This window comes from Manduca sexta, chromosome 6 (assembly GCF_014839805.1).
Source record: "Manduca sexta isolate Smith_Timp_Sample1 chromosome 6, JHU_Msex_v1.0, whole genome shotgun sequence".
Classification (NCBI taxonomy): domain Eukaryota; kingdom Metazoa; phylum Arthropoda; class Insecta; order Lepidoptera; family Sphingidae; genus Manduca; species Manduca sexta.
The window spans coordinates 3,919,757-3,943,197 of NC_051120.1; the positions used below are offsets into that span (position 1 = coordinate 3,919,757).

A 23,441-nucleotide genomic window follows, 5' to 3' on the forward strand; every position below is an offset into this window, starting at 1 on the left:
TTATTATTATTCGTATATATTTTAATGTTTCAAACATGTATTTCACAAAGTTGGCATATTTATATAATAACTTATTTCAACTAAAATAGCCAATATTGTATATATCTATAGATAATCCTTGCCAAGTTTCAAATGTTGTTGTGCACCGTCGGTAATATAAATATGTTTTTTAATGTTATAATCAGATGTAATTGAATCGTTAGAGCGATGCAAAACATGATAAAATACTCTGATCGAAAGTATTTAGTTTAATTGAAAGTTTTTACTACTTCTCTCTTTCTGGCGACCGCCGCGCTTCGGCACTGTAATCGGTCTAGCTCCTAAACTACTTCTCAGCCCATTATGAAACTTCGCAGGGATTATCTATACAATAGTAGCTATTTTAGAAAAAAAAATAAAAAATATATAAATATGCCAACTTTGTGAAATTCAAATTTGAAACCTTCAAACACATTTCTTTAAAAGAAAAAAAATCATTTTTCAAAATCCAAAAATACAATAAAAAAGCTCATTAAATGAAGTATTTATTTCATTGCTTTATTTATTTTATTGTAACATTTAAAAACTTGATAATTGGATTCGAAGTGGCGTATACCAGCTGGCCAGTCAAAACTTCAAAGTCCTTTTACTCGCTAACCAGGCTTTATACTTTAATAATATTTTGTATCTGGATCGAGGACATATACACGTATAACATAATGAAATATTACGAAAATCTGAGACATCGAGTTTTTTTTCGTGCCCACTTCACGTGGAATGCCCCCAGTGTTAAATTTTCTAGTTTATAGTTTTGTAATATTTTCCTTAAGCGCGTAGAAACTGTCGGTTTGTGGCATATATGGACAACAAACTGAACAGTTGAGCGATTCAGTTAAAACAACTATCCATTTATCTCAATCTTCAATCCGATTCCGAGAATATATCAATTAAAATAACACATTTGTAAGCATGTCAAAATACTTTGTGCTGATTGGTCCACTTTTGTGATAGATTAAAAAAAGAATTGGGCGCTTGTAAAGAAAATGACGGTTAGTCATTTTATAAAAAACTATTATTGCTATTTTGTGTTGTACCTATGCGTAGTGCAAACAAAATGTTACTACTAAACTCTATTACTGATAATTAAAAATGTATTTTACGTACCAAAGCTCTGAAAATATCTAGTAGCCATCTCCGACGATATCCTTATTGGGGGAGAAAGTGCTGGAAGTAGGTAACTTTCTGGCAGACCTATTACTGCTCGCAATCATTGTAAACATAGTGAAATAAACGCCATTAAAGTAGGTAGAATTTTCAACCAATGCTCACGATATTAATAAATGTTGTAATCTTGCAAATACGAATAAAAGAGAATGGCGTGAAAATATTTAATTCTCATAATTCCGTGTATCACACGTAAATCTCTGCCGGTCCGTGTTAATAAAGTGAGCTGTTCGCAGCTGTTGTGTCGAATATTGTTAAACTGATCACATATGCAACGCTGGGGCATTGTGCAAATGTAAGGCATCTCCCCCCATTGTTCATCACGTGCCAAATATTAGCAAATTAACAAATAATCATGTTTAGCTATTTAGTATAGATTTAAGAATGATTAGAATTTCTAATGGCGAAAATTGAATATTATTGTATCTGAGTGTTTATGACAGGCTGCAATGCGCATACGCGTGTATGAACACTGAAGCCAATAATAACTGAAAATGATGTGATTTAATATCTAATGTATTCTTTTGACGATCGTAATGTGCTGTAAATTTTATATAAATTCTAAGTTAAAATAGAAACATTACAAATGTCGTTTATCGGTAAAAGCTTTATAGGGACTCTACCTATGAAACAGTGGGGAGATATTACCCTCATTAAATTAAAGGTTCGTACTAAATTGCAGAAAATATAATAAATAAAAATATCAATGTAAAAAATCAATATTCGATTCTCTTTGCCAAATTATTTTAATATGATTTAAATTCGACAGCGCTCTATTTTTATAGAGCGCTGGCTGAAAATATATTCCAACCGTCCAAAAATTTAATATGTGAATGGTAACAATGTATAATATATAATATAGATTAATATGTATATTCATACTGTAATTAAATAATTTTAAAGAAAGTTGAACAAAACGCGATTACAATTTTTTCACAGCTCTAAAAGATCATAGTTTTTTAAGTTATAATTTTAAAAGTAGCATCTCTGTAGTGCAACGCATACCCGGTTTATTTTTAAATTTCATTCTAAGTACGATGTCACTTGTATCGGCGATAGCCTAGTTGGGTGTGGAACGGACTGCCGAGACGAATGTCCGCAGGTTCAAATCCCAAGGGAACACACCTCTGACTTTTCTAAAAAAAAAAATCATGTGTGTATTCTTTGTGAATTTATCGTTCGCTTTAACGGTGAAGGAAAACATCGTGAGGAAACCTGCACATCTGAGAAGTTCTTTATAAGAATTTCGAAGGTGTGTGAAGTCTACCAATCCGCACTAGGCCAGCGTGGTGGACTAAGGCCTAATCCCTCTCAGTAGTAGAGGAGGCCCGTGCTCAGCAGTGGGCAAGTATATAATACAGGGCTGATATTACTTACTTATTACTTACGATGTCACTTCTAAACATTCCGAAGTTGTCTCGCGCCAGCCGCACGCGCCACTCGGGACGTAATCTGTATCGTCTCGTAAACGTCACGCACGCTTCCCCTTGAAGTGTTATATTGTTTATTTTCATTATATTAATCACTATTTTGTACAAAGGTCGCAGATTGACTAAAAGTACCGAGTCGTCAAATCTCAATTGGTCTTTATAAGGTATACTAGGTACCCTCCATAGTGACCTTTTTTTTTTTTTGTTTGGTTTCGCGGAGAAAGTTCCTTATTACTACCGCCCAGCCTTCATGGGGGGCGACTGAGCGGTTATGCTGGGGTAACCGTGCCTTACGGCCCGACCCTCCATAGTGACCTATGAAAGTGTGTTGCGTTCCGGAATCAGCCTGTGTATATCCGGTTCCAACAGGCCGGCATAATTGTATCGACTGCCGAGGGGTAATCATCTCTCGTCAGTCGACATTCTTTGGAATCCACTCCACTTACCATCAGGTGCAGTTGGATCACTTTGTCGTTCAGATATAAAATTATAGATGCGATTAATGTTTGATAGATTATTCTCATGCCCAAGACTTTCTAGTTTATAAATTGTCACCAATAATGTGATTTAAACTTTAAATTTTAGAAAATATACACGGCCCGCGTGAATTATCTGTTCCGGAAAAACAAGGTGTACTTTTCCCGGATAAAAGACCTTTTTTTATGTTAATGCAAAATGATCTCTATGGATTATCTCTACAACAAATTTCAGCCAAATCCGTCGAGCAGTTCCTGTAGTTAATTTTATTTTAGTTTCGCATAAGGAATTCATTCAACCGGTCATATGAAAGTCAAAAAAGCAATACTCAAGTTTAATGTTCCCATTCATTTATGTCCTGGCAACACGCGACAGCCCTGATTTAGGCGATATTTATAAAATTGGACCGACCACCACATAAAGTTACGATACGACAATTACGGCTTAGTACCTTTCAACCCCATTACCCTCAAATAAGAAAAAAAAACAAACAGCATTTTCTGAATTGTAACCAACGATTGTAAAAAACGATGTTACAATGCTCCAAGACACGGCCAGTCTATTTACTTAGCATTATAAGACTTAACATTAGCTAATGACTCAATGCAGAGCAGTGGAACGCTTTATGATTCAACCTTCAAATGGTGTTGCTACTGTTTATGACCAGGGCCATATTAACCTTAAGGCAAACTTAGGAGCCTGACATCGACCAGACCCATAGGTCCCAAGAAAAAATTATAATTTAACGATTTGTATTTAATAAGCCTATCACCGATAACAATATCTACTGCTTCCATTTCACCCTATACTTCCACTTTTATATATATACTATTATGAAAAAAAGAGAAAGGGGCCCCAAGATATGCTTTGCCTAGGGACCTTGAGAGTCTTAATCTGGCCTTATTATAAATGTTATCTCTCAAAAACCAGCTTGCTCTAACGTCGCCGTTATCTCTCAGAATACCACTTACTTACTCTTACTTATTACTTAGCTTACTCTTCTCGTCATTAATTGTATCAAAAGAGACGACTCATAGCTTAATGCAGCTTGACTTCAAAATATAAAATACTAAATAACATTAAAAGACATTACATTTATCTAAGTTTTCTTTGATAACCGTAAAGGGCAAACTGTAACAATCAACATTAAACCTTTAATAAGCATCGTAACCATGTTTCGATATCAAAGGCTTGATTGCGTCGCACAAGACGCGGTATTTTCTAATTAACTACATTGTCCATAATTCATAAACAGGCGCACACGCCGTCGCGCACATGTTACAGAATTCGCGCGACAAAAACATTGAGATGCGGTCGTGGTGTCAGCGTTTTGTAAGAAATCGGCTTTATACTCATTAATTAACCTCACAATATGTAATGTATGCTTTATCAGCTCTATATCTATAATTATGTCAATAAATCGAAATATATTTTTTATACGTGTACTATAAGTGACCCCGCTGTACCTGGTGGTAGATGGATTGTGGTCCAATAGAATGTCGACTGACAGATGATTACCCCTATGCAGTCAACACAATTATGCCGGCCTGTTGAAACCGGATATACATAGGTCGATCCGAAAATGCGACACACTTTCATGGGCTACTATGGCGGGTTTTAACACTTTGTTTACAGCAGTCGCTATCCGGGCGGATATAAATTATATGCTACCACCAACAAGATAAAGATAATGAAACAATTAAAGGACATTATTTACCTAACATAAGCTATAACAACTCACGCAGCGGAAACAACTGCAGACTGCTGTAGAAAAAGAAAAGAAATAATTATAATATTAATGTAACGGAAGTACCTATAAGTGTTACATCGACCAATGACAAGATGGAAGGCGAGGTGCGATGGCGGGGCGAGGTGGTCAGGCAGCGGAGAGAAGAGGGGATAATATTATAAATTGTGGTGCGGTTAAATTAAAGTACCAGTTTTGTACTATTTGTTTGGGGAGAAGTAAAGTCTACTCATTCACAAGTTTGTTTCATTATTACATTAAAATAGTTTATCGCCTTCAGTCTAACCAAAGCCTACCAGGCCCGTCCGGCGGCCATGTTGTGAAGCATGGGGGCCGTCGACCCCGCCTGAAATAGCCAACCTTGACCGCCAACCCGCGCTGAAACTCACCGTCTAATTGTTTCATAGCTTTATGCAAATCTAACAAGGCTATTACCACCACGATGGTTTATGATTACGATTTAATTGTTTTGGCACTTGGCTACAATCTACATAGTTGAGAAATTAAAGAACGGAAAAATTAATAATGTTTTCAGTAGACATGTTTACGGCGTGAATAAATCTTTTTGATAAGTTGGGAGATGTTAACAGTGGCTTTGAGATAGGTAAGAAATAAGAAGCCGCGGATTCCATTTAGCGTAAATACCCAATACAATATAAATAGATCACTGATGAACGGGTCGCTTTTTTATAATAAAATACTTTTATACGAACAGCATCAATATAAACATGGCAATGTACTGCACTCGACCGCGAGACAAAACTACGAACAGCATCTAAAATAAACAAGCCAATGCTCTGCACTCGACTACGATACATAAAACCCGGACCCAAAATTAACAATATTTAAAATCATATGTTTCCAGGGACTTTCCAGTCTTTAAGGAGGTCGAGCCCCCCGGCTTAAGACCTACGCATCTGTTGCCCAGTTCAAACAGTATGTTAAATGTATTGACTGGAATCAGGCGCTAGGCGGAAACTAAAACCCTTTAATATGAAGTTTATTTGGTGCCAATTGCGTCTAATTTTACCGTGATTGCTTGTAATGAGATCGAGATTTCTAGAAATAAAAAAAGGTTTTGATTTTGAACTTCTGTGGTATTTTTAATGTTAAATTATTAGTTAATTTATTGATAAAAAATTATAAAGAATACAGTCAGTCGGCATACCTTTAAGTTGCTAAAATTAGCACTTCAGAAAACATTTAAAATACTACCTGGATCATCCTTATTTCTTTACTGTATATTTTTTTTATATGGGACGGTAAATTTACTCCTCTGCACCTGATGGTAAGTGGAGTGGGGTCCAAATAGAATGTCGACTGACGACATATGATTACCCCTCGGCTGTTGACACCATTATGCCGGCCTGTTGGAATCGGATATACACAGGCTGATCCCGGAACGCAACACACTTATTTTAGAAGGTCTGCAATACAGCTATAATAATCTTACTAGACATGTACATGACCATTATAGCAAAAGAAAACAAACGGGAAATCTCCTAGAAAATAATGAATAGAAAGGAAGGGATTTTATTTATTAGAAATTTTGTTAGGTCAAACTCTAACACGAAACGGAAAACAGAGCTATTACTTCCCATAACTTATATATTCCAGTACGTTTATATTGAACTAAATTATTAAAACCCTTACAAAACTGGCTATGTTGTGACTTCCACATGAAATGCAACAGAAAAGTTTCGGCATGCAGTTTTATAACAACCTGCTTTATGTAATCCGTGCAAAATATGTCAAACCAAAACTCACGAAGTATTTTCTGTACTAAGAATCGAGTAGTACTACACCGTTGATTTTACCGTATTATTTTATGCTTACGTTTTGTCATTTTGAACAAGGAATCGATTAGTACCACGCCATTAATTTTACTACATTTTTTATTATTTTATGGTTATTTTTTGTCGAAGACACGGAAAAGTGAACTCACTGTACCTGATGGTAAGTGAAAGAATGCCCATTATACGTCGAGCGGCAGGAAATAAAAATCCTCGGAAGGTCGACATAACTACGCCGGCCTGTGTTGTTTTCATGAACCGCTACTTGACGTCTCCAAAGTTTCAGCTTTTATGATCACGAGTGGAGCAAAAAATTTGTGCCACATTAACAACCTTTATTTAAAATTATAATCTTTGCGTAAACTTAATGCCGCGTTTAGACTATTGGCGAATAAATCTGACTATGAATACATCCGTAAGCTTATATTCGTGTTCGTGACTATTCGTGTGTATTCGGCGAGTATCTAAATCAAGAGTTAAAAACTATAAAAGTAATTAGAATTTCAAATAAAACAATAAAGTACCTGCCAACATGGAACTTTAAGACATATCCCATTATATTAGCGAACATGTCGCCACGAGTCAGGGCTGGATCGCGGTGGTCGCCACGTGGGCACCGTTCCCACGGTCCGCGGGGGGCCATCGATGCCGAATCTCGGACGGCAATGTTTTTTACAATTCGGAACGCGACCTCCACTGACTTTTAGTGCAAATATTTTGGTAAATCATGTGGTTGTTTTTAATATACCTACTAGAACATTATTAAACACACCAATAAGATTAACATAACACGCGTCGATCAAGGTTTCGGAACGAACTTTTATTTGTTTGAATTGTTGATGTAATATTTAAATAACATAATACAAAAAATCTTGTGAATTGAAAATTATCGTATTTCCCATTACATTTAAACCTCATAAACTATTCACTTAACGCTCCGTAAACAGCCAAAGTCCATCAGAGGAAAAAAAACTAACTAACCCGAATCATTATCAACAAACTTATCCGACCCATTAACTTATGCTCACGTCTGTTTGTATAACACAGAATCAGTTACATTAACTCCAAGTTAATCAACGTAAACAAATAATTAATCCACAGATAAGTAAATTAACACAAATTGAAATCAGGAGTCAGCTTGTATTGCAATGAGTCACATGATTGTTTTATTTTAAAATCGATACGAAAGGATTATTTCGGTTTGAGTAAAAATATAACGTTACTCATTTATTCTTTGGGAATTTCGGAACATATGTTTACCAGCTGAAAGTCGTGTTGAATGAACTTTTTTCAATTGAGCAAGAACATGTTAAATGGATGTCATCAAGAAATTACAATTCGTAGATGTAAAAATATTTTTGGAAACCATCTGCTGAGTTGAATCTAATCTATACATTTTATAAAACAAAGTCCTCTTTTCTGTCTGTCTATATGTTATCGACTGTCTTAAAATCTACTGAAAGGAGTTTTATGAAATTTGGTATGGAGATAGTTAATGATCCTGAAAAAGTTATAGGTTACTTTCTACTCCGGGAAAATATATAGCAAGACTTTTATCCCGAAAAACTCCTTCACGCGGGTGAAACCGCGAGCAAAAACTTGTGTAGTACAATTTAGCTTCAAACGAAAAAAATCTTCGTCATACTTTACCAGCATTAATACTATTAATCAACGCCATTTTTTTATTTCGTATTCTCACATGATTTTTTTCGGAAATGACCTGTACTTACGCCAGTCGTTGCGCTAAATTATATATTATAGATAAGTATATATTAATCACAACGCTATATTATGTATTATAAATAAGTATATATTCATTTGTTGTAATGGCAAACTCAGAGCATAAAATTAAAAATAATTACGGAAACATCATCCAACTTATTTCAATAAATGACATTAATTAACCTTCTATACACTTCAGTCGCAAATCTCCATAACATAATGATTCATAACCGTCCTGGATTAAGTGCAACAAATTACTACATTACGAAGTATTTTAAGACCAAACTCGCTGACAAAACATACCTGACTCATTCAAAATAAAATTTTCATTCATATTGAACGAACTTTATTTATAGACGAATTGAGGAAATCCAAATATCTCTAAGCCCCTAATATATCGTGCGTCTAGATCAGTCCGGAATCGGTAGGATTTTGTGCAGACTCCTAATCTCTCGGTAAATAAGAGCGCTGTGATCCTAGATAACACTGCCAGTAACTTAGTTTCGGAGCCGAATGCAGCACTGGTTTAATCCTTATAAATCGTGTACGGAACCATGGCGCTTCCTGCAAAGCTTTAAATATATTCTTTGTGTCATTTGTTACAGCATTAAAGATATTAGCAAAAATATTTACAGAAAAGAGGAAACCAAAGTGTTATTTGTAACTCCTACAAAATAGAGTATTGTATAAATTAGTCATTTATTCTATTGCAATAGAAGTGTACGTTATAATTATTATGCACACTGGCTGCTTAAGATGTGCAGATGCAGATTGGTGTTAATTTATTCATTTTGCTTCCATCTTTCACAACGTAGCGCCATCTAGTATCGAATAGAGGAACTAAATAATAATTATAAACTTCAAATATGCAGACGAATTAATGCGATGACTAAACTTATGTGTTTATTAAGGAAAAGAATTTTATAAGATGTATAAAATAAAAAAATAATATTATAAATTAATCAGGTACGCTATGATATAAATAAACATTATTAAATAATACGATCGAGTGTACACAATAGTTTTAAAATGAAGGTAATTATCATATATAACAATACACCTCACACTAATATCCTTAAAAAGATGGACAAATACCGTAATAGAGATTAATAATTGCAATCCGGGCAGGCACGCACATATAGACTATAATGTGTTAATTTTAATGCCTCATCTACCTTACATCGTTGATTCCGAAACGAAATGCCTTATAAACCAACAAAACGAATCTTTACATATATCACATTATCCTACAAAATTTTAACTCAAACCTGTTAATATCAATGAGAAACAATATAAACACAAGTAAGGCAGTGTTCATATAATTTCTTCAATCAAAAGCTTGCTTGCTGATGAGCTCGCTTGTCTATAAATAGCAGAGCACCGTCACGCCGCCACCGAAATAGCATAGTCTATGGTATAAAGCCGTCTGAATAAAATAGAGGACTTGTTGTTCCAAGTTTAAAATGGCGCCGTCGCTGTTTTCGGCGCCATGATTATTTTTATAGTCATAAAATTATTCGTTTTGTCTTAAATAAATACGAGAATGTTGTTATGATACGAATCTGAATAACGCTTTGAAGTTTAATTGTGATTTAGTAATGTGATTGTTTTGATATTTTTGGATTACTTTCACTCGATGATAGCGTTATTCTGCAGTATGTCAAATACATCCAATAGCTTAGATATAAAGTGAGAATTTTCAAGACAAGTTGAATAATTTCTACCATTTCTTGCGTAACGCCTCGTTATCATAACAACTCGACAAATGCAGTGATACTAATATTGATTAAAACAGAATAGCATAAACGATTCAAATCGTGTCTCGTGAGAATCAAATGATGAAGAACCATATTTTTGTATATACGTACTGAGATATTATAATTACCTTATATGACTATATATAAATATGTACCATAAATGTTTCGTTCATCCTTAGTTTCACTGGAATTTCTACTTTCCACCTCGCCCGTTAAGGGAACATCTAGATTTAGAATGGTAATTGCAATATTAATATATAGCTACTAATTTATATCAATATAAGATAGAATCATGAAATAAGAACTAAAATCCATCCTCACCAGAGCCATCTCGCGGCACAAACCAATCAAAGCCCGATCAAATGGCAATAACTACCGTTGTCTAACACCGGTACATACCAACTCATTCGGCAACAAGGTTCCACAAGCGCATGCGCATTACGCAAGCCGCATTCCGTGCGCAAGCGCATCGTCCCGCCCTGTCGGTGCACGCCTATTATTTTCGCACGGTCGCCTATCAAGTTAAATCCTGTTATATTACAAATCTGAAAGCGTTTTGGATTAAAGGTGAATGCAGGTTGACTAATGTTTGGTGGGAAGGGATGAACTAGATGAATATTTGTTGCGGATCTAGTTAAGATCTGAATATTTCTCAAAATAAATAAACGAAACGAAATAGTTTTTACGAAATTTTATGTCTCATCTATATTTTTTTGTTATTCTCACATTCGTTCTACCAAATAATAAATAGAATGAATGTATTAAGACAAAGAACACATGACATAAAATATCATAATAATATTATAAAAACTATTTCGTTGCGTACATTTATTTTGAGAAATACGCGATCTACAAATGTCTAGTTATTATTACTAAAGACTTTGTAAATGTCAAAAAGCAATTGTCGCGTCTCTGCCCACCCCTTTGGGTACAAAAGCGTGAGTGAGTTTTGTATTTGTAGTAAATACGTCACTATGGAAGCAAATAATAATAATTAACTCAAATTTCCTAATTTTTAGATCCTAACTTTTGAGTTATAGATATCTTAACTCAGCGTTATAAAGATATCTTGAAAGATCAAGATGTTCGTACAATAAATTCAGCGAAAGTGATTCTGTGTATTTCTCTAATAACTAGCCGTCTTTTCGTACATAATTTACCCGTTAGTTCGGTATCATCTATTGCTTTACATACTAAAACATTAGTTGTTGTTCACCTATGAACCATCTTCCCTAAATAAATTAATATCTAACAATAAACAAAGCTACAAAGCCTACTCTATGGTCATATAATAATTCAAATAAATTATTTAGCAAAATTTTGATGTTATGTTTCATTTACTTCACGCAATAATTCTCATCAACTATGTATAGCGTTCGTATGTTAAATATAGTTCCAGGTTTGTGGAAAACTCTGTTTCCATTATATACACGTTAAAGGCGTTTTGCCCGACGCATGAAATAAATACATATTTTAAAACAACTTATAAATATCTCTGTCCAATCCAGTATTGTAGAAACAATTAAGCTTCGTCTAATTCTTAGAGATCTAATTGCTAAATAATAAATGTTGGTTTACATTTATAAAAAATCGTACAGCACATACATACGAATTATGATATTAAATAAAAGACAATAATAACTTTATATTTTTAGGCAAAAAATTAAATAACTGGCATTCTGTGTAACTGGGAGAATTTGACAAACAGTATATAAATATTTTAAATAATAATGCAAAACCACATAAAGACAATTAATTTAGATCAAACGAGTAACAAATACAGAACTAAGTAGCTTTGTTTCAAACTATCTAAATAAATCATAATATTTAATACTATAAATAACATCAATTGATTTCTTGTTTAGCTATGTATCTGTTATTAATTATGAATTAATTCAGCTAAATTATAGTTCACTGAAATTGGATAATTTATGTATTATACAAACAACGATTACAGAATTCTAAGTATTGCTTGAACTGTGTTAATTGCTAGTTTGTTTTATTTAGGCGTCAATATATTATTCAGAATAGCGGCTAATTTACTCTACCTTGCTGTACTTGACTGTATACCTCTTTCTTTATTATGTTTATAGTTACAAGATACAATGACGTGTTACCTATTTATTCAAGGGTGCTCTAAAATCAAGCTAGGATCCAAAATATGTCAGGTAATTAGTACTTCATTAACTCATAGCAAACACTAATGAATTACCTATTTACGCAAGAATTAACAAATTGTCTATTATGAAATGATATGAAATGAAAAAATATTTTAGCCTGTAAAATGTTATACATTATTTAGATTTCGTCAATATTAACTCTACCACAAGGTTCGGAAAGCAGTTCTCACCAAAGAACGGGCCAGAAAGCGATGTTGCTTTTTTCAAAATCAGTTTAAGGTAAATTAAGTGCATGATACAAAGAAAAAAATACAATAGCTTTTTTTATTGTTTAGAGCAGTTAATTCATATACTCGCAAACTATTTAATCATTTTTATTTTTTTATACGAGTGCACAAAGCTTTTAGGAATTATAAAATAAATGAACCTGAAGTTCTCCGATATATTAAATTAAATCCATAAACAATGGAAACAGTGTCGCAATCCGCATTAGTATGCTAGAGTGGACCGGCGGAGGCACGACTGGGATTTACTGTTACGTGCATCTCCCGACTCAGCGGCGCATCTGAAACATAGACTAACAAATACCGTTTGAGCTTTACTGATAAACTTTATTATTGTCTGACCAGGAAAATAAAAAACCCCGCCGTGTTGTTGTAAAATGTGAAACTATTTTCTTGTGACTTAATTTTAACCGGAAAGCTAAAGAGGCGTACCCATACCAGATTTTTTATTTGCCTCGTCAGGCTGTACTTGGCATCATCATCATCATCATCAGCCACATAAAGTCCACTGCTGAACCGACGAACCTGTCGAAAGAGGCCTGTACTTGACATATTAGTTATTTATTGTATTGTAAAGGATGGAGGAAGCAATATTAAAATTGACTAGAAACTGATAAAACGGTTTTTCGTCCTAAATGTGTGTTTGTAGGTTTGTATAAAATGCCAGCAAACAAGTTGAGCACCCGTGGTGGATCAGCCTCAATATATAAAATTTTGATCCAAGGGGGTAAAGCGAAAATTTCATGTACGTAATCTCAATAATACAACGTATGTATAAAAAACCATGTACCTAAGTAAGTATGTTGCATCTGGGGGGAAGACAGCCGCTCACCTGCCTACGCCCATGGTATTTTGGAGATTTTTTGTACGTTAATGGTATTTACGTTTTATTATGTGGAGCTCCCAAAAAATCCCCACCATTTCGTAATGTGCTCAAGTTGTTTGCCGCCTATTATACTCTGTAGTGATAAAGGCGCATCTCTTCGCCCTTCAAGCTTGTATTATGTTCGATGAAGCAGTATATGCACATCTCATTTCCCTACAAGCCTACCCACGGCCTACCAGCTAAAACTCCGCGGTGGCCCTCTTCGTCGCATTAGCAACGGCTACGGGCTTCCTCTGACGGAGTTGTGTAAGTCTTCGTCCGCAGCCGCCCCTGCGCGGTGCCGCCTTGGGGCCCGTCTCCTATGGGGGCTCAGAAGACCCCGCGCACCGAAGGACGCCCTCGGTGTCTACGGCAGCGTGAGGCCAACTACACACTGCCGTCCAGGAATAACCCACTTCCTTAAAGATTCCTGGCCGCACGTACGCTTCATCTCTTTTATGCCAATATTCACTTCTACATTCAAGGCCCAGTGTTATCTATTATGTATATCCATGGTTGAGAGCCTAATTGACTTACCGCTTTTTTTTTGGGGCTTTTTTTTATGTGTTTTTTAAAGTAGTTAAATTAAAAAAGAAAAAATATGGCTGAAGTCAATTAGCCTTTCAGTCGTTAATATATGTTGCCTACCTAAGTATTTTTATGCAAATATAACTAAGTACAACAGATGTTCTACAATCCCAAAAATACGAATACCTTCGGGATCACTTCTAACGGGATTTTTTATTCAATCCCCAGAGATGCGCATTGATAATGACCATTAGATATCAAATTACGGCAATATGACGTTTATACAGAAGTTTCACATTTTTGATCATCATTGCGTACTCTAAACTTAGTATGTAAGGCCTGTAATAAATGCAACCCAGTTTCGCTTTCATGTGCGATATCACCTGAGACTGTTAAATTTAAGTCAGCATCTTAAGATAGTGAAAAATGTATACCGAAATTCTCGCGGCTCCACCCGCGTGTTATAGTTGTTCCGGGGTTATAAATCCCGCTTTATATTTTTCCGGGATAAACATTAGCCTATAGCACTCAGGAGTAATGTAGCTTCCTATTAGTGATAAAAAATCCAAAATCGGTTTTTTAGTTCCTGAGATTAACGCGTTCAAACAACTAAACTCTTCAGCTTTATATATTAGCATAGATTTTCCAATTTATATATTTTTTTCGGGTTCCTACTAAAATATACCTTTTCCAAACGAAAATAGTAGTACTGAGACCTAAAAAGAAGTCGCCGGAAATATCAGATACCGATTTTCAAACAGTTTTTTCATGTTAGATATACAAATAACACGTACTACCAAGCTGGCAGAACTATTTACGAACAACAATAGTTTTGGGACCTAAAAAAAAGGTCGCTGGAAATAAAATCTATACATATTTTATGAAGATTTTGATGTTACAAATACAAATAATTATAATCTCGACAACCTGGCGGCAAAAGTCTCATGACGCGATATGACGAACGAATTTTTCAGACACTAATTCCAATCGCATCTATCGAAATGTTTACCGAATCACACAAAATTGCTTTATGTGACGATTGAGTCCACGTTCCGAATTTCCTAGCCAAATAAACAACACATATAATTTATCAAATACTAAACCATTGAGTCGATAGGATTACAAAATATGTTTTCGTCACTCATACATGACATGTGTCGATAATGTAGTTCCGCTTGAATAAAATCGCTATTGACTCTAAATGATTACAAATTATAAAGTAGTGTACGATACACCATTTAACCTATCATTGACGTCATATGTGGAAAATACGCTATGAAATACTATAAATAGAATATTGTACTTATTTTTGATGTAGTTAAAGAGTTTTTGACAATCTATGTAAGCAATTGATCATGAGTTTCATAGGGCCGTCTTAATATATCAATTTCATCTAGGTATAAGTAAGATTTCAAGTAGACATTTGATCTATTGAACATTTTAATAATAGAATCTTTAGTTTTGCACGGCAAAGTAACACTGTACCTGATTTTAAGTGGAGTGAAGAGATGATTACTCCTCAGCAGTCGATACAATTATGCCGGCATATTGGAACCGCATACACACAGGCTGATCCCGGAACGTGACACACTTACATGAGTACTATAGCGGATTTTAACACATTGTGTTCATAGTGAAAAATGAACATTCTGAAGAGTCATATTCCCGCAACAAGGTGTACAGTTGGTATAGGAGTTCGTCAAAATTCCGATGGAAATTACCATATTTAACGCATTGTAATTACATCAAGTGTTATGTACAAAATTCCTTATGCCAGCGTAAAATATACCTTACAATAAACTAAATATAAAAGGGATACAAGTATAGGCCATTTCGAAACCAACTAGATTTGTAACCGAAATATGCCAATGTTTTAAAATTGTTTAAATTTTAAAATTGGAGAGTACCTGCCTAAGATAGAAATGTAATTTTGTTTCTTAATTATAAACCAATTTATACCAAAAAGGCCATAACAAAATTATAGAAAATTTAATGGAATTACTGCAATTAATCCCAATGGACTGAAATATAAAACTGACCACCAAAAATTATGCATAATTCCAAAATTTCTAATAACACAATAGAATTAATTTCACATGTCCAAAACTAACCTAAAAAATGGCGGAACAGTGACCTCGTGTTGATTGAGTCATTCAGTGTCAGACAGACGGACAGACGGCCCATGGGAACCGCTCAGGCGGTACCTATCATATTACTGTCATTGTACACTCACTCATTGTTATGCAAACGTGGTTTTGGTGAAATTCCTTTTGTCATGTCAGTTTTAAGTGGATTTCTCTGTTTTTTTACAGATAACGTGGTGAATTTTAGACAATGGTGGGTTGTTGAAATGCTTATTAAATGTAGAAATTCATATACTATTTTATACGTTATACCTACATGAGTAATCTGGAAGAACATATTTGTTAACGCGTGTACAAGTATATTATGATGAGAACATTTTGTACAACGTATTAATTTTACGCTTTATCTACGTCTAGTAACCTTTAGATCTATACATCCTGAATGGAGATGGATTAGATCTAGGTCAATAAAGGGACATGCTGACCTAATGCGGATTGTCCCTTTCTAGGCTAATGATATTATTGGCCTATTTGCCGTTATTAATTTCATAGAAATAATGATAGAAAAACAGGACGCGAGTTGCTTTGCGTGTAATCCCAGATTGTAATTACAAATCGGGACGTTAAATTAACATTCCACATCTCTGGTTCCTTTTCTCGGTCTTTATTCAAAGCCAATATAGACATTAACCTAAATATTGAAATAAAACGAAAGCTTTGCTTCTTGGTCACGGGGCGAACTGATATGTTAGTCATCCAAAAAGTCAAAGTTACAATATCTACATTTTACAATTATATATTTTTTTAATTATAATATAAAAGCCGCGATAAATCCCGCAAAATAGTTTTATTTCAATGTCTAAAATTCGCGTAAACATAAGAAATTATTATAAAATGAAGACGCAAAATATATTTAAAAAAACGAAGCAAATATTATAGTCCCACACAGCTTAATTCAGTCACAGTGCGTCATTGTCAACATTCCCGTGGACAAGTATGTGAAACAAAATTATAATTCAGTGTACGGATCATGGCGTGAGAGAGCAGTTTCACGGACGATTACGTGCCTATATGACCCGACACACACCGTACCCACTCGTTTGTACCAATTGCTTAGCAGATTTTCCTTCTCTGATTACGATGTCACCGGATAAGCAGGTCAGTACTGGCAAATATGATACATGAACTATAAATTATGTTTGTAGAAAAATCGAATTTTAATATATCGTATTGCCATTACCTTTTGGCTATAAGATATGCCTTAAACATAGACCTCACCCAAAAATTCCAAGACCGATCGGTTTTAAACGGTTTGCATCCATCAACTTCCTACAACGTTTATCATCATATTCTATACCCACTTTACTCTAATAAGTAACTAATTGTAATGCTAAGTTTCTAGCTACTGTATTCTAGACTGTATCTCTGTGGGAAAACAGGAAACATATACAAGCAAACGGCAGATTGTATTAAAAATCTCACGAACACTCCTATGTAAATGCACATTCATTATGACATTTGATTTGTGAAATTACCAAACTTATTTATCAGGCCATTAAGCACTGACAGTCATCAATGGCGCATTGTGGGATAATGTGGCTAATTCGCGGACATTGGCTGAATCATGCTGCACTTTTGTCCAAGTTGTATTGAACAGTGTGCGAACTTTTTATTCATTGTGATATTGTGCGCTTTGTTAGCCTGAGAAATTTAGTTTAAAATTAGTGGATAAAATTACTTATTTGATAGTTGAAACCTACTTTTTTAAACCGAGATGAAAGGAGGAAGTGAACTTCGAAAAGATTTAAAAAAAGTACAGTATGATATATACTTAGAGGATATATAATAATACAGGTAATATTAGGCTATCGTTCATAATAATAACAATTCTAGTCAAAAATATTAAATTAATATCTTAGACCACACCAATTCACTTCGTATTAATACCTTAAAAACCAAAAGAACAAACAGAAAAAAACGAATACAATTTCAAAACACAAATCAATTCAGCAGAGATTGCATTTTGTGAATGAAACCAAACACCTAGTTTTTAATATTAGTTACTAATGTAACTTGATTAGCTAATATATTATTTCACTGTTACATAATCATATTCAGAAGACGAATGAATAATACGAACATTTACTCGGTTCGCGTCTTCATCAATTGGTCGGGTTATAACAACGCTTGCATAGAATTGACCCCGATTGTCTTCCGGCATTCAATATAATAATTTAACCACATTATTCATAAACAGCCAATATATTTAACTAGAGTATTACTCTTATTAGATAGTAAGTGAAATATAAATTAGTTTTGAGTTTGAAAAACAATGTCATAGAGATTGAAAGTTATACCTGATATTGCTATAGGTGTTAGGAATTTGATATTTAGCAGAGTAATAACTTCCTTAGAATTTATAAAGACAGTTTATTTACTATTAGCAGAGTTTACGCTACGTATAATGTATAACAGTAACACCATTTTCTTGTTCTCGTTATTTTTCCATCGGTAATAGAAACCACATTGACATTTATAATATCAACCAGTTACATTGATATTATATATAAAACCTTCAACAGTAGGCTTATGGGTCGTGTAATGAAGAACCTCCAGCTACCCCTTTAAAGTCGTCCGTGAATATAATATTATGTATCTTTGTAGTCATTATGAAAAAGAGTAATTACTACCAATTCTATCTTGGATTCCAGACTTCCCTTCCTTTTCCTCTCCTCCCATCCTAGAAAATTCCCATCCTTCCCTATTTCCGTCTGCACTCTCCATCCGGACTGCTGCGGTTGCTAAGCCGAAGTTCACCTGTATCCTGCTCGCAGGGTCCCCCGGCAAATAACGCCGTAATGCCCTCAAACAAAAAATAAGCATAAAATACATCAGTGTAAGGTTTAAAGTCTAACAAGACTACTGCATTCTAGATTTTGCTAATTACCGTAGAGAACTTTAGACTTTATCTATGCTTAATTGTATTTTTTGCTATAACATACAATATGAACAAAAACTGTCGTATTGTCTCATATTAATACCACTTGATGTAAATAAATAAATATTGATGGAAAACCACAAATATGTTTGCTGTTACATCATTACGTAATTAAGATAAAAACTCTTGACGTACTAACTAAGTACGAATTAAGATGCAATTTCATTAACATAAAACATCAGTTTAATATAGCAAGATCGTAAGAATGAATCCATCTAAGCACCAATGAGAAAAGAGACAGGTATTACCGTAAGGTAGCTTTGTTTCTTTCTACACATAGGTTCATGAACTTCTCAGTTCCATCTTAATATCTATTTACTCAATGTCGCGTTCCAAAAACAATATTTTCTGATTCTAATAAGTGTCGCGTAGATGCTGTCAATTTGTTAACATTAGGAACCTTGCAGTCGTCAGCAACTTCGACACATTTAGCTTTAACGTCTGCGCGTTGTCTTATTTAGTAGTCAGTGTAAAGGTTCTTAGGGTTTACACATCACTGTGCCAGAATTTGCATTGCGTTGAAGTGGCTAATCGCGCTCAATCTGAGCATTTCAAGTAATGAGGGGTGTTGCGCGCTGCATGGAGGTAATCATGTTGGGCAACGTATCACGGTATCTGAATACCTTTACATCTATACATGATTCGTACAATGAATTATAATTTCGTTTCAAATACTTGTCCATGGGAATCTTCACAATAACGCACTGTAATGAAATGCAATAATTTATTTAAACTTGTAAAATGTTATACATTATTTAGATTCCGTCAATATTATCACTACCACCAGTTCGAAAAGCTGTTCTCACCAGAAGAACAGGCAATAAACTTCGGTGTTGCTCTTTTCAACATCAGTTTAAGGTATAAACTACAGTACATGATACACAGAAAAGAAAAAAATTACAATTGTTTTCTTTTTATTGCTGTTTAGAGCAGTTCATTATAATTTTAATCTTATTGTATCTAAATTAAGCTGTGTACGACTATAATATTTGCTTTGTTTTTTTTTAACTATATTTTGCGCCTTCGTTTTGTAATGATTTTTTATGTTTACGCGAATGTTAAATAAAATTTATTTTTCAAATTTTATCAAGGTTGTTTATAATATAATTTTCTCCTAACGTTGCAGCCTTCGTGGTCGTAGAGGGAACAGAGGTGTTGGTCATCAAAGTCAAAATATTAATATCTACCTACATTTTACAATTATACAATTTTTTGTATAATTCGCGATAAAATTCGAAAAATGAAATAAAATTGTAACAGACCTATGTTTGTAACATAGATATTGAAAAAATAAATTAAACTACAATTATTATAATAATATGAGGTAATCTGATGACTTTTCTGCTTCGTTAAACAAGAGTTTTCGTACACCTTTTGAAAGCAAACGGATAGCCGATAGTGTAATCAATTATTATATTATACTAGTTGACCCTACAGACGTTGTCCCGTCTTAACTATGAATTTGCAGCGCGCATGCTGCCAATCGCTGACAGTTATTTCAAACGATTGACAGTTATATAAAATTAATATTTTCGTTAAGTTTTCTTAAATTTTCTAATTTTTCGCGCAATTTTTTTGAATTTTATTCTTTCATAAAAACCTTCTCCTGACAATAAGAAAAAAAAGTTATATATATATATATATGTGTTAGTGGTCCCAATGGTCTTACCATACGGTGATATCACCAGTAAATTTTAAATTTGCGAGAAAAATATTGATACGACTAATATTATTAACTCAGTTTTATTTAATTTTAAATGCCAAGGTTGCATTAAATCATTCGTTTAAAATCACAAAACCTACATTGTCAGGTAATTGAAAAACAAATTGCGATGATCTAAGGTTGGATAATATGCGCAGATTTTCCCACTGTTCGTACCGTCAGCAACGAAAATGACTGAAAAAAAAATCATGTCCTAAATATACACCTGCATCCTGAACTGACCTGCATGTGCAAATTATTTTGTTTTTTGCTGATATGGTATACAAAAAATTGTAAAAAAATACTACAGAAACAAAAAAAGGATTACTTTATTTTCAATTAAATCAACACTACTTCAAAAATCTTGAAATGATTGAAGCGTTGTATTTTACTTTTTATGTTGCTGACCGTACTTTAATTATGATCGTCTAACTGCAATTCTACAATGTGACTGTCATTATGCGTTACCTAACATCAGCAAATCGTAAAGGTTACAGTAACAACCTTTAAGGAGAAGATAAATGTACAAATCACTATATAAGTGACTTTATTTAAGTAATAATTACATATTCTCATGTACCTTGTCTTACATATCATAATCGAAACTATTTTCGCTTGGGTGATGAATAAACCATTTTATTTTATTTATTTTATTAAAATGGATAATTTTAGTGATAAGTACTTCTGGACAGCCTCGGTGACATAGTTGTACTACGATCTGTAGTGCTGAGGTACTCGGGATCGATCCTCGGATAGGGCAAAGTGATGTTATGTTTATCTAGTCAACATTAACCCAGAGTCTGGAATTTGTGCCCGATTTGATGATAGGCTCGCCCCCATCATGGGACAGAATACACACGTCGAAAAGAATGCACTAGTTGCGCCTCTGCGTACACCTTCGAAGATTAATGGCGTGATTATGTGTGTTTAAGAATATAAGTTATTATATTTGAATTTTTATTACGTTACACTGCAACCATAAGCAGAATACTGTCTAAGCATAAAGTTGATCAGGAAAGGAGAATGTCAGTGCTGGTCAGTCACTTCACTTCTGGTTATATATTTCACGTCGAAACTAGTTTGTTTACAACACTTTTGGTATTATAACAATTTAAGAATGTAAAATGTATTTTCATTTATTTTTTAATCGGTTTGAATGACGAGCCGAACTTGCCTTTCGCCTGATGATAAGCGATACGACCACCCATAAACAGGAGACACCCTCCAACACCTTGAATTATAAAGTATAGTTTAGTATTCAACTGCGCTCGCCATCCTAAGACATGAGATGTTAAGTCTTATTATGTCCAGTAGTTACACTGGCTACAATGCCCTTCAAACCAAAACACAACAGAGACTACACACTGTTGCTTGACGGCAGAGATAGACATTGCAGCGGTACCTACCCAGGCGGACTCTGACATATGAGAAACCTACCATCAGTAAGTAATCTCATTCATGCTTCTGTAAGAGGCGGCCTTAGGGGGAAGCGAACCAAACAACCGCCCGGAGCCTTGCATTTACAGATGCCTTGGAGGACCGTTTTGTATGATCTTCCGGACGAAACTAAGACTGGAGATCTTTTTTTTCTCTGTCCAGGGCCTCACGTCGCTTGAAGCCACCACTGGCTTCTGATCCCCTGCATCGGTTATCAGTTCTTTCGTCGAATTGAAAGTTATTCAACGGTAATAATTGTATGGCCAGTAATAATAGAGCTGCACAATATACAGCTTTGTTTCATCATGATTCATCAATCAATCATCCTGTCTCCTTCCAGTGTTGAACGTAGGCCTCTCCAAGTGAGCGCCAACCATCCCAGTCCTGAGCAGCCCGCATCCATCCACTACCCGCCACCTTTTTCAAGTCGTCGGTCCATCGAGCATCGCTTGCTCCATAGCACGCTAAGTGACTTTAAACTTGTGGACCAGACCACTGGTAACGGCCACGTCTCGGAATCATGATTCGTGAAACGAGCAAGATCAATAACTAATTGACGTAAATGCCAACTTAGTACATATAGTACTAATTAGTAGTTGCAGTTGACGAATAGTCGATGATAAAGTGATTACAAGTTAGACATATAATTTGTTAATTAGTTTCTGTATGGCGGGGAAAAGGTTTTTGCAGATGACAAATTGGGGAAATACAATTTGCTTATAATTGTATGAGTCCTATGATATTACAGAATCATTTACGGCAGTTACAATCAAATTGTGCTTCGGAAGGTTCTGTGTATATTTTGAGGTAAGTACTTAATATTTGATAAGTAAAATGCGGTAAGGACGCTTCAACAACATCAGCAAATTTCATAGTATAGTGTTTCTTTAGAAGAGTTGAGATCTATGCGATGCCTTATTTGACGAATAAATTTTGTAATTATTTGAAAAGCCTAGTATTTTTACGAAACTGACTAGACGATTTCAAACAACTGAATAATATAGATTCAAGCTACAATCTGTTAAGCTGAAAACTTTATCTAATTACCAAAAGTACTTACATACATACTTAACTCTTAGGGGTAGGCAGAGACGCAACTGGTACACACTTTCTGTCCTGTGTATTCCTACGATGTGATAGAGGGCGAGCCTTTCACCATATCGGGCACACATTCCAGACTCCGGGTTAATACTGAGTAGAAAGACCTAGTATCACTGCGCCCGACCTGGAGATCGAACCCTCAGCACGGTGGCCTCAGCACTTCCATCGTGCCGTAATGATTGAGTTTATATTT

The 23,441-nt window shown here is 34.6% G+C and overlaps 1 long non-coding RNA gene across 1 annotated transcript; it reads right to left on the reverse strand.

Annotated features, from left to right (window-relative positions):
• Positions 1-9,745: 9,745 nt before the first annotated feature.
• Positions 9,746-15,767, reverse strand: LOC115444443. Its single transcript, XR_005113629.1, has 4 exons — positions 15,412-15,767; positions 12,677-13,058; positions 10,529-10,674; positions 9,746-10,353 (listed from the first exon to the last, which is right to left on the reverse strand). It is a non-coding gene; the product is annotated as an uncharacterized LOC115444443 (long non-coding RNA).
• Positions 15,768-23,441: the final 7,674 nt, after the last annotated feature.